The 11,077-nt window shown below is 45.2% G+C and overlaps 3 non-coding genes across 3 annotated transcripts; 2 read left to right on the top strand and 1 right to left on the bottom strand.

The window, feature by feature from the left end:
- Positions 1 to 1,965: 1,965 nt before the first annotated feature.
- TRNAH-GUG (transfer RNA histidin (anticodon GUG)) lies at positions 1,966 to 2,037 on the bottom strand. The gene has a single exon. It is a non-coding gene; the product is annotated as a tRNA-His (tRNA).
- Positions 2,038 to 2,645: 608 nt separating this feature from the next.
- Positions 2,646 to 2,717, top strand: TRNAH-GUG (transfer RNA histidin (anticodon GUG)). The gene has a single exon. It is a non-coding gene; the product is annotated as a tRNA-His (tRNA).
- Positions 2,718 to 4,208: 1,491 nt separating this feature from the next.
- TRNAH-GUG (transfer RNA histidin (anticodon GUG)) lies at positions 4,209 to 4,280 on the top strand. Its single transcript has one exon. It is a non-coding gene; the product is annotated as a tRNA-His (tRNA).
- The last annotated feature ends 6,797 nt before the right edge of the window (positions 4,281 to 11,077 follow it).

Genomic DNA, 11,077 nt, shown 5'->3' with positions numbered 1-11,077 from the left:
ACAAGTGCCAACAAATCAGAAGCTTGTACAAAGCAATGCTCTTTCCTGTAGGAAAGTCTAATGGGCAGTTAAATCATTATCAGTCTGTTTTGAGAGTCTGAAATCAGAGTAAGGGGAATTGACGGGGTGACCCCAGAAGAGGATTTCACGCAATGTTGATAGATGGATGTATCCATCTCTATGCAGTCTGGATGACTGCATAGCTGCCAAGAAGGCCAGCAGTTGAAAGTGCAAGAGAGCATCCTCCCTTCCTGTCATTCTTCCTGCAACCAGGTGACAACACGTTCAGTTCAGCTTGCTTTAGCATTCCTGGCCTCAGATAGGTGAGACATGAGTTGTCTCAGATGCTTGAATCTGTGGGTTTTATTTTCTTGGTTGACTCTTTTTTCCTTGTAATACTCTAAAAGAGTAACCACTCCTGACTTTCTCTCCAGGGTGTGGGAGCAGCTCATTGCCCACAGGAGCATCTGCAGGAGCGGGTGGGGCGATGTGGCCAGGGCCAACAGGGAAAAAGCCAGAGCTTTCCTTTCTTCCCACCCGAATATCTTATTCCAGCCCACAGATTTAAGAACCTTCAGTATAGTTATTTGGTGAGCGGTCTGAGGAATAGAAGTCATCATACTCTTATAGGCTGGTTCTTTTTTTTTTTTGTTGGTGGTAGTGATGTTGATTTTCTATATATATAAGTCTTTTTTTTAATTTCAGCATATCATGGGGGTACAAATGTTAAGGTTACGTATTTGCCCATACCCTGCCCTCAAGACAGAGCTTCAAGCGTGACCACCCCCCAAATGTTGCACATCTCACTCATTATGTTTGTATATACCCATCACTTCCCACCCGACCTACACTCGATTGATTTTCTATATATATAACTCTTAAAACAGTCATGGTAATTTCTCAGACTCACCTTCCCCCATTCTGTTCTGGTCAGAACACTTTTGCAGTCTGAGCCATCCTGTCATGTGGCTTTAAACTGGCCAAATTTAGGGAACTGGAAGCCAGGATACCCCAGGGAAATTACAGCCCACAGCAGCATCTGGCTTTTAAGCTTGTTGGGTCAATTTTGTTACAGATTATGGGTAAAGGGGGCCACCCCATTGCAATGTCCATCTCTCCCAGGAATTCTCCCAGACATGCTTTGCCACCCCCAGGTCCCCTGGGAGGAGCTGGAGAGGCTTATTACTTGCTGAGCCCTCTCTCATTTCCTCCATGACAGTAACACAGCCACCACTAGCCACCTGAAAGCCAAATCCAAAACTCCCATTTTGCCTAATGCCAAAGGACAGACCTGAATTTGTTGAGTTTGGGTTTTTTAGGTGCACATAAAACAAACTTGACAAAATTTGCTTTAAACTAGAGGTAGATTAGGAAAATAAAAACCCTCAGGAGAAAATACCCTCTCACCTAGGAGGCTATGGATATGGAGGTCACAAACCCCTCAGTAGCACCCTCATACTGGCTACAGGAACTAGCGTCCCTAAAGCAGTCATATTTTTCACTTGTCACAGAATCCAAACCAAGAATGGTTCAGTGTATTGTCTAATTTGCATTCTTCTTACCCTTAATCAATGTTTGCACACTGTTCCTATAAACCCCTACGCCCCCAAGGTATTGAAGTTTGAGCTAGTGTGAGGCTTTTTAGAGGAACCAATATATGATTTGAACATTGATAAGAGCCAAATAAGGAAACAGAAAGAATACCACATAGGGTATATACAAAAATAAAATAATCACACACTGGGGAAGATAAGGGGTGGGTGGCTGATTAATTGGCAGATTAAGAATTAAAAACAGAAAGGAAGGCTCCAGAGCGTACACAGAATTTTTTGTGCACACTTGACTGCTCTGTTATGATTTCTGCCCTGACCTAATCATATGTAGCAGCTCTCACAATTAGCCACGGAGAAGAACGGGGCTTCCCAAGTCTAAAAAGGCGCCCTTGCCGTGCCATTGTTCCCACAATGCCGTGACTCGGATTCGAACCGAGGTTGCTGCGGCCACAACGCAGAGTACTAACCACTATACGATCACGGCGAGCTACCGGGACGCCACATGAGCTGCGTGACCGAGTGTCGTCCTTCTTGTCTAGATGGCCCGGGTTCCAGCCTTCCTGAACTTCCCCTCCGGCACTCGCGCTCGCCCAGGAAAAGAACGCGGGCGCCGTGGACTCCCCAGCCGGGTTTCCGCTTGGCGCGCCGCACGGAGCGCAGGGGATGTGCAAGTGCTTTGCAGGCTAAAGGATTCCTGTGAGGCGCGTACTGAAGCGAAGCCCCAGAGTCTCCCTACGCCCGCTGCCACGCTATCTGAACGGACTCTGGTTGGGACTGGAGCTGTCTCTTAAATTCCACAAGAAGGAAACTCAAGTTTCCTCACGCTCACAACTTCCTTGAGGAGCAGAGGAAGGGGGGCCCCAGAGCGCAGCCTTCACGGTGGAGAAACCGGGGTGTCTGGCCCGCAGTCAAGAGAGGAACAAAAATCCAGAAAGTAGAGGAGACCAGTGCGCCTGCGTGGACGCAGAGCGCGGCTCGGTGGAAGATAGGCGGGAACAAACAATGACAAAATCAATGACATTGCAAAGGGGCGGGGCTTTCAACAGAGAAGAGTTCAGGCGAGGAAGTCAAACTCCAGGTCCCCAGTAGCTCGCCGTGATCGTATAGTGGTTAGTACTCTGCGTTGTGGCCGCAGCAACCTCGGTTCGAATCCGAGTCACGGCATTGTGAGGACAATGGCACGGCAGGGGAGCTCAATTTTGTCACACTCTCCCATTTTTATCCTGAGTTTGTAACATTCTGGGAAATGGATCCCGGTTCTCTAGTGACAGTTAGGAAGAACATTTATGCCAGCTCTGGCTAAATTGGACCTTCGAAAGATGGAGCCTTCAGGTTTCTCCGGGGCCAGGGGAGTTGTTGGAGACAAAGCGCAGAGCGCTCGGCAGGCTGAAAGGTGCTGTCACAGACTTAGGTGCCAACTTCCACAGAATCCCTGGGAGCGGACTCCTAACGATGGGAAGAGCAGGCTTCGCAGACGAAATGACCTCTGAGGTAGCTCTTAAAAGCAGAAGGGGAATTTGTCGAGCGGCCAGGGTAATTGCGTGTGCAAAGGCTTGAAGGAAGACTTGAAAAAGAAAGATCGTAATTCCTCTTTCTAAGTCTTCAGTCTCCTTTGTACGTCCCCTCCACCACAACGCCCAGAAGCTCTGGCCTGACAGTAGGCGCTTCTCAAGGACCAACGTTGACTGAACGAGTGCAAGTGATTAGGGAATGGGGAACGACACGAGGGAGGGCCAAGAGGTGAGCAGGAAAAGGCAGGCGAATTTCCTGCAGTCTGCGGGTGAAGCTGAGCGACGCCGGCGTGAAAGGATACAATTAGTGTTTAGCAGGATCCCTCTGGAGGCTCTGCGGAGGGTTGTTTGGAGTGGGTGACACTGGCGAGACTGGTCACTCTGGATACACTTCCCAGATACCAATGGCACGTTCTCAATTTAGCAAATAGCCATGGCCTACTGTGTACTCGGCCCGGTTCTAGGCGCCCTGGGGGCGGGAGCACTGATGGACGAGAAGAAAAACCGGAGCTGGTTCGGGCTGCCGCCCAGGGACACAACAGAGGTGGGCTCCTGGCCCAGCGGGAGCATAGCGGAGGGAGTGAGGGCTGTGGGGGGACTATGAGAGGCTGGAAGGAAGCGGGTGTTGGGAAGACAGAGGACCAGGAGGGTGAGATGCGTTCATTGAGTATCTTCTACATGGGAATCCGGTTCTGGGGGCGTCTACACCGTCCGCAAAGGCAGCGTTACGTCACTGCTGGAAGATCCAGCGGGGAGGGGAACACATGAGGAGCGCCCCCTGCAGGCTTGGGAACCCTGGAGGGTTCGCTGCAGGGGTCTCCAGGGCACAGGACATGGGCGACTCCAAGGACAGTCTGAGCTCCAGCCAGCCCCGTTCCTGGATGCCCAAGCGGTCTCCCCCAACTCCCACTGCGCTCACAGGGAGCCCACTTCATCGTCACCACTGCCCATGCCTAACAGCCCAAAACACAAGAGAGAACCCAAGACACTGGCGAGAATGCAATGCGCCTGCGCGTTCTCAGACTCAGCGTCAGGCCGGAACCCCGCCCCATAGGTGGGCCATTTAATGACGCGTAGACTGGGAAGGCCTATGACTGCTGAAGAGGACTACCAGAGAGGAAACTTGACAGGTCCCCGGTAGCTCGCCGTGATCGTATAGTGGTTAGTACTCTGCGTTGTGGCCGCAGCAACCTCGGTTCGAATCCGAGTCACGGCATTGTGGGAACAATGGCACGGCAAGGGGTACGCCTTACATTTTTCTCCTTCCAAGTCTGTAACATTTTGTGTAAATCATAACTCAATTTGTTGAAACGAACCGCTGCTTTTCTCTCTCTTGAAAATTGAGCCACCCCAAAGATCGGTGGCTCCAGTAATTCTCATTTAACGCCTCGAATACAGCTACAGATGAAAGAGTTGAAATGCCTTTCCTTTCAATATCAGTGTCTATATCATTCCACACCAGCAAAACAGCGCGCCCACGACCTTGGATTTTTCCCCGTTTTCATCTATTTTTTAAAATTAGAACGTTTATTTTTAAATAGAGAATACATGCACAGAAGTCTAGTGAAAAATGTCTCCTTCTCATTCTTCACCTTATCCACAATTATTGACAGTTTCCAGTCATACCTATCCGTGACAGTCCTTGTATAAACAAATAGTTGTGTAAGTATATATATGTATGTAAATATATTCCTCCTTGCTCCTTTCATAAAACTCAAATATTCCCTTCCTTGTACCCCTAAGTACTCCCCCTCCACCCCAAGGGATGGGATATGAACAGAACATGAGGCAATAGATTTGCATAAAGGGAGATTTGCACAAACTCTCTTTCTAGGGAAGAATTCGCCTACTCCAAAGCAACCTCTACTCATCTCCAGTTCTGTCCTTTTTCTCCCCAGGCCCTTCCTCCAGGCTAGGAAGGTGGAAGTCCTTAAGATAGAGGAAAGGGATTCTTTACTGTACCTATTAAAACCTCTGGATGGGAGCCTGGGAGGGAGACCAGCCCTATTTTGGTTTCACATTGGAAGGGCAGGAAAGCATCTTGAATTTGGAGTAAGGTAGAGGGACTTAACTTGGCAATCCCTTTGGAGACCCTCCACTCCCATCTCTCCCTTCTCTTATTGTCAGGATTCAACTTCAAAATTGCAAACCATTAAAGTTAGAAAATTCAAGTTTGTTGAAGGCAGGACTGAGTCTTATGCATGTTTGTGTTCCAAGCACACAGGCTCTCCATCAATATTTGAACAGAGGTTTCCTATGAAATCCATAAAAGTAAAGTAGCCAGGTTTTTGCTTTGTGGTTGCATCTTAAGTGGTGTTCTTTCAACACAAAACCATGTTATTTTCATATCAAATAGAAATAGCATGTGCTTCCACTAAAAAGAAAAATGTGTTCTCCCACCCATTTTTCTAGTAATTTGTAGCCCTTTTAGGTCTTTCTTCCTTTTTTCTTTTTTTCCTTTTCTTATCCTTGACAAGAACATGACCTGGAGAGATATTGCACTTTTCTCTTAACTCTACAATAAGAAAAAAAAGGGGAAAGTTGGTGGTAAAAGCAACAGACTTGGGGCTTCAATGAAATCCTAGAGCATAAGATGGTCTTTGGAGATGTGGCCTTATCTAAGGTCCTCCAGGCTACTTATCTTGCACCCTTGGTGCTTGATGAGGGTATAAGCCCAATGAACCAGATCTGATGTTTCAGGAGAAGCCAGCAGTCAGGAATTTTGCGTGAGAGCTTGCAAATTTTTAAATATTGGTAACTAATTCAATTATTTTTTAACACTGAGTTGACAGAAACTATATAGACCAAACAAAATTTGGCCCAGATGAAGCTCGATTTCAATATCCAGAATCCCAAAGAACAAAGTGCATATGTGACAGTATTAGGATGTGGTTGTCCTGTCAAGGTTATGGACATATATGAACCCAAGACAAGGGTGCAGACAAAAGGCAAAGAGCAGATTTAGAAGAGGGCAAAACTGGCTGGGCATAGTGGCTCACACCTGTGTTGGGAGGATCACTTAAGGCCAGGAGTTTGAGGTTGCAGTGAGCTGTGATCAGTCCACTGCACTCGAGCCTGGGCACACAGCAAGACTCTGTCAAAAAAAAATTAAAAAAAAAAATTTTAAATGAAGGCGAAAGAGATCAAAGTTCAGGACAGAAGTGGGCACCCAAAGTCAAGCAAACAGGAGGTAGGACACTGTACACAGTACCCTGTGGAAAAAGTGAGGGTTAAGGACTAGGCCTTGGGACATGCATGACTTTAGGAGGTTAAGGGCAGAATGTGGCCTAAGAGGAAAGAGAAAACCAGGAGATTGTCACTTAAATGAAAGTGTGGGGGAGGTTAGCTGGGGAGGTCAGCAGACTCAGGAGCTGCAAAGAAGTGAAGGTGAAAAAAAGACAAAATTATTGGGTTTGACACTTAGAAGTCATTGTAGACTTTTAAAATCTTCCATTTATACTTTGCCCCAATAATTCTACTTTTGAGAATCTCACCAAAGGAAATAATCCTAAACTAGGAAAAGTTATCCACATGAAGATGCTCATTATAGTGGTTTAGAAAAAGGAAGATTGGAAATAGCCTAAGTGCTCAACAAATAAGACAATGTTGAACTAAACTTAAGTGTGTTCATTTGATGATATATTAAATAAGCATTTTAAAGCAAAAAGTCATTTTTTAAATACCATTTCCAACTAAAAGGAGTAAGATTCCCTTAAAGAAATGACTGATTCTAGGTCTGCAGCAGGGGGGTACAAGGTGAATCTGGAACATCTTGTGTGAGAGAGTAAGTGCTTAAAAATTAATGGGACCAAGTCAAAAGGATGCAGTAGCCTCTTGAAAAGGCTCCCATTGGCCAAATTTGGGACAATTTGAGCATCAAAAGCAATAATAATATAATAATGGTAATGGATTATATCATGTTTAGTAAAAAAAGAAAAGAACTTTTCCCTCCATGGTGATGTGAGGTGTAGGGTGGGGAGGGAAGTAGAGGTGAGAAAGTTCTTTTTTTACAGAAGAATGCCAGCTAATAAATGCAGAAGGAATAATAGAATTAGAGAGTTCCTATTTTGCAATTCCCAGTGTAAGCATAGATGATAAATGGAGGCTAAAACCAACGGGTAAAACGGCTGCTGGAAACAGATAGCTAAAAAGTACTCAGGACATCACCCCACAGCTTATGTTAAATTGTAAAGTGGAGAGAGATCTGGTGAACTCCAACTTAACCAAGTCCTCAAGCCTAGCATCACTAATAAAGGGACAATTAGGCTTTATGGACCTGCTGATGTGACACACTATAAAGTCCATAATGTCTCCTAGATAGTGTTCTCTTCAGAAATGTTTAACCTGAATCTAATCATGAAGAAACTATGGAAGAATCCAGAATGCAGGACATTCTACATGTCAATTGGCCTGGACATTTCAAAACGATAAATGTCATGAAAAACAAACTAGCAACAAAAGTCGGGGGGACTGTTCAAAATTAAAATAGACTAAAGAAATTTAATAAATAAATGCAATGATTGAATCTAGAACCAGGAAAAAACCATAAAAGACATTTTTAGGAAAAATGGAAAAATCTAATGAGGATTGTATAATAGACAATATTATTAAATAAATGTTAAATTTCCAAAGTATGATAATGATCTTGTGGCCCTATAGAAGAATTCCTTATTGTTAGAAAATGCCTGCTGAAGTATTTACAGCTGAGTTGTCATGATATTTGCAATTTTCACCGAAAGAAAGGCAGGAAGGGAAAGGATAGAGCAAATATGGCAAAATGTTAAAAAGTAGTGAATCTAGGTGAAGGATATACAGGTTTCAGTATACTTTCTTTGAACTTTCCATGGGTTTGAATTTTTTCCTGAAGAAGTTGGAAAAAAATAAAGCCTATGTAACAAAAATGGGGAAATTATCATACAATGTTAAGTAAAAAATATAAGGATGTAAAATTGTTTGTAGACCACAATTATAGCTACACAAACTAAGGAGTAAGAGAAATTATCTTTATTCATTTCAACATTTGTTAAGCTGTTGTTTGGTGACAGGCTCTGCAGTAGATGATGGGAACACCCCTATTACCCTACAGAATCTTGATTCTATGCTGAAAAGACTAACATGCTGTGATGACCTCACTTCTGTATCCTTGGTTCCCATCAAGCTGCCTGGCCCCCTTGAGGTGATTGAGGTGATTAACACTGCCTGCTTCCAGGAGCAGCTCATACTCTGGTGAGGGAGGAAAGTACATTAACAGATCATTTAAAATAAGAGTAGGCCAGGTGAGGCCTATAATACTAACACTCTTGGAGGCTGAGGCAGGAGGGTCACTCAAGGTCAGGAGTTTGAAACCAGTCTGAGCAAGAGCGAGACACCATCTCTACTAAAAATAGAAAGCAATTAATCGGCCAACTAAAAATATATAGAAAAAATTAATCGGGCATGGTGGCACATGCCTGTAGTCCCAGCTACTCGGGAGGCTGAGGCAGAAGGATTGGTTGAGCCCAGGAGTTTGAGGTTGCTGTGAGCTAGGCTGACACCACGGCACTCTAGCCCGGGCAACAAAGTAAGACTCTGTCTCAAAATAAATAAATAAATAATAAAATAAGAGTAAATGCATGGTGCACACAAGGAATGATAATTTTTATTTCATTTTATTATTTTTTTATTTATTTATTTATTTATTTTTTTTTTGAGACAGAGTCTCGCTTTGTTGCCCAGGCTAGAGTGAGTGCCGTGGCATCAGCCTAGCTCACAGCAACCTCAAACTCCTGGGCTCGAGTGATCCATCTGCCTCAGCCTCCCGGGTAGCTGGGACTACAGGCATGCGCCACCATGCCCGGCTAATTTTTTATATATATATCAGTTGGCCAATTAATTTCTTTCTATTTATAGTAGAGACGGGGTCTCGCTCTTGCTCAGGCTGGTTTTGAACTCCTGACCTGGAGCAATCCGCCCGCCTCGGCCTCCCAAGAGCTAGGATTACAGGCGTGAGCCACAGCGCCCGGCCTATTTATTTTTTTTAATATATATATATATATATATTAGTTGGCCAATTAATTTCTTTCTATTTATAGTAGAGACGGGGTCTTGCTCTTGCTCAGGCTGGTTTCGAACTCCTGACCTCGAGCAATCGGCCCGCCTCGGCCTCCCAGAGTGCTAGGATTACAGGCTTGAGCCACCTCGCCCGGCCTATTATTTTTTTTAAATAAAGATAGGGTCTATCCTCTCTCTTTGGCCTGCCAAAGTTCTGGGATTACAGGCATGAGCCACCATGCCTGGCCCAGGAATTGTCATTTTAAAATTATCATTTAAACCCTACTTTCATGAGATCCTCCCTTCTTCCCACCTAACTTTATTCTTACTTTTTCCTGCCATGAATATTCCCCTTCTTTATGGTGTGCCAGTTCCAGTTCCCATCTCTGTGCCTTTGCCCAGCTCCTGCTGTCCTCCTGGCTTGGAATGACTTTTGCTTCATCTGTCCAAACCCTACCTGGCTCAGATCTACAGCCTGCATGAAGGGTGCAGACTTGATTGATTTCATTCCTCTGAGTTGTCAGCAGCTTCACTCCATACTTTTTGACCATGTGGCCTCTCATGTGACACCTTTCACTGTAAGCATTTTACAGGTTTCAAAACGTGTTCATATTCATCATCTCCCTTAATCCTCACACAATGATCACCATGCCCTTTCCAGAGATAAGGAAAGCAAGGATCAGTGGCATTGGAGTATCTTCCCCAAATATCTAGATAGAGCCCACAACCATTGGGCTCCTAGCCAGTGATCTTCCCACGGCCTCACACTTGGTTATTGTGGAGACCCTACCATATGGATTAACTGGACTGTTCTTTTTGTATTTATCACCTCTATGTCCAGCTTTGCACTGTTAGTCAATTTTTTAAATTACACATTTTAAAAATGTGCACGTGTTATGTTCTCTATTCTACTTCACAAAACCAGGCACAATATCAGATTTGTCAGTATCTCTTGCAGTCCTGTTACCCAAAGTAAGGTGGAGGGCCAGCAGCCCCTATCACCTGAGAGCCGGTCTGGGTCTAACCTCTAGGGAACAGGGCCTGAAAAAAGTGAAAAACTAAAAAGAACGAGAGAGTCTGGGACCCCACCTCGCTAGACCTACAGAATCAGAACCTGCAATTTAACAAGATCTCCAAAACCTTCTTGTTCACACTAAAGTTTGAAAAGCACTGTCCCATATATAACACTCACTAACATTTGTGCCAAGCAGGAATTCAACAATATTTTGAGACCTGGAGCCCTGGGAATCCTAGGAGATTCACAGTTTGGCCATCACATCCTCCTCTACTCCCCCAGCTTTGAACTCCCTTCCCTTTGGGGCCTCATTCCTCTCTTTGCTCCCTCAAAAGGCAGGTATAAGCCTGGGAGTAGGGAGGCACTAAAGCAGTCAGGGAGGGGAGGTGGTGGGGTGAGGCTGCTACCTTCCCAGCAGAGCCAAAAGTAAACGTTGGCCTTGGCTTCAGGGCTACAACATTTCTGGCGAGGGATTAGCTTTGTTTCTTAGACAAAAATGCCTAGCACTTGAGCATCCGAGCCTGGGGAGGATAAGGAGTGTGTGATAGACAACATTGGAACTGTTTCTAGACTTGATTTATTGACTTGTCTGTTTCCATTCTGTCACAAATCTGATTGACAATGAAACCCGGGCTGTGACTTGAAGGGATCTCTGCGTGTGTGCGTGCTGCCGTCAGGGCCGGGTGCGCCCGTGGGTGGGAGGTGTTTTCGCGAGAGCTGTTTGCGTATGAGGACAGCGTGTGTGAAAACGCCACGGGAGAAGTGGGTGTCTCCAGGGAGTTGTGTGTGATGTGAGATGTATTTGCATGGATTGGGAAGCAATGTAGGTTCGGGTATGTGCGGTGCACAGTTGGATGGGAGGAGGTAGGTGGGGTGGTAACACGGGGATGGGGTGGGCTGTTACAGACACATCTTCTTATAGAACAGCCCCTTCTTTTGCCCTCTCTAGATTTTTCTCCTAGAATATT

This window comes from Microcebus murinus, chromosome 6, assembly GCF_040939455.1.
Source record: "Microcebus murinus isolate Inina chromosome 6, M.murinus_Inina_mat1.0, whole genome shotgun sequence".
In the NCBI taxonomy this organism is placed as follows: Eukaryota; Metazoa; Chordata; class Mammalia; order Primates; family Cheirogaleidae; genus Microcebus; species Microcebus murinus.
This window is presented reverse-complemented; position numbering and strand designations above follow the sequence as displayed.